This window comes from Egretta garzetta, unplaced genomic scaffold (assembly GCF_000687185.1).
Source record: "Egretta garzetta isolate BGI_Z169 unplaced genomic scaffold, ASM68718v1 scaffold460, whole genome shotgun sequence".
In the NCBI taxonomy this organism is placed as follows: Eukaryota; Metazoa; Chordata; class Aves; order Pelecaniformes; family Ardeidae; genus Egretta; species Egretta garzetta.
Window position 1 is genome coordinate 154,910 of NW_009258384.1, and position 1,649 is coordinate 156,558.

The 1,649-nt window shown below is 52.8% G+C and overlaps 1 protein-coding gene across 18 annotated transcripts in view; it reads right to left on the reverse strand.

The window, feature by feature from the left end:
• SCRIB (scribble planar cell polarity protein) overlaps positions 1-1,649 on the reverse strand; it is a 110,612-nt gene that overhangs the window by 52,152 nt on the left and 56,811 nt on the right. The gene's annotated exons all lie outside the window — the stretch shown is intronic.

A 1,649-nucleotide genomic window follows, 5' to 3' on the forward strand; every position in this document is an offset into this window, starting at 1 on the left:
CCTCAGCCTCCTCTGCTCCAGGCTGAACCCCCCCAGCTCCCCCAGCCGCTCCTCCTAAAGACTTGTACTCCAGACCCCTCCCCAGCTCCATTGCTCTCCTCTGGACACGCTCCAGCAATGCAACATCTTTCTTGTAGTGAGGGACCCTCTTTCTAGACAGCTTACCAGCCCCTTCCCCACCTTCTCTGTACCCCTCCAAGCCCTAACAGCATCAGTGGTGCTCCAGAGGACCATGAAGACCAAGTGCAACACTCCATCTCCTGGAGCACCACAAGCCCAGGCACTGCCCGGGCTGTGCTGGGACTCACTCGTTACCTGTCCCTCCTTCCTGGCTTTGCGCTCCAGCTGTCCTACTGACCAAAGCAGCCCAAGAGGCTGCATAAAGGAATGGGTCCAAAGATCTCAATCGGGAAGAAGACAAAACGGTGATTCCCAGCAGCGATGCCACAGCACGCAAACATGCCACAGCCTCCGCTGCCTTCGCGCTAGCCCATTCGCCCTTACCAACTGCTCTCAAAGCCCAGACGCAGGCACCGAAGAGCGTGAGCTGATGCGCGACAGGACCAGCCACTGGGCTGCTGTCCGCCCACGCTGGGCAAGGTCGTGGCAGTCTGGGGAAAGTGGCAGTTTTAAGGCATAAAGTGTACCCAGGTACAAAAAGACCTGGAAGCACAGAGAAAGAGACTCTGCTCGTCTGCGGCGACTGAGTGGCTGACGCAGAAGGAAAGCTACAATTTTTTTGGACAAGAAAACATTATCCAATCTGCTATGCCAAATAATTTCAAGAACATAACCACAGTTGTCTTGTGGTATCAGTGAAAGACACAATGCTTTGGACAAAGGGGCGCTTCCAGTATAGACAGGGCAGCAGCAACGTCATTCATACAAAGCACTGAAGAGAACTCATCTGAAAAACCGGGTACTGTCCTCACCCTTCACACACGATAAACTACCTAACAGAAGGTAAGGAGACGTGCAGAGAAAAGCTGCTACAACAGGCTGGGGAACAAAGAGCCTTTCCTACAGAACTGAGATTTCAAACAGCGTGCCCAGAAACTCAGAGGACCAGAAAGGACGCGACTGTTCTCCACGAATGTACAAGGGACAGAATATCGAGAGGAGAGCGAAGCTAGAACACCACTGCCAAAAGGACGGAACTTGCCACAAAAATGTTGAAGCTGAATATTAAAAGGTTTCTAGCCTTAGGTTCTGGAAAAGCTTTCCAAAACAATCACTGAGGACGCAAAAATAACAGCTATTGAGATGGAGTTTGATCAGCTTACGAAATAGTAATGTGACTTTGTAAAGCCACAGCAGCTGGATTTTGTAGCCCGACTTCTTGCTGCCTGATTCCTAGAAACATCGTAGTTACGCCCCAGCTCCTTTCAAGAAAGCAGTTTCTGGACAGCGCTGACAGCATGGTCTGACGAGGCTTTGTCCAGAACCTCCATAGAGGGTTCTGATCGGCGGGGCAGAGTCCAGTTGGAGGCTGGTAGTTAGTGGAGTTCCCCAGGGCTCAGTACTCGGCCCGGTCAATGACCTGGGCGAGGGGACAGAGCGTACCCCCAGCCAGTTCGCAGATGACACCAAACTGGGAGGAGTGGCTGATCCATGGGAAGGCTGCGCTGCCATCCAGCGGGACCTGGCCA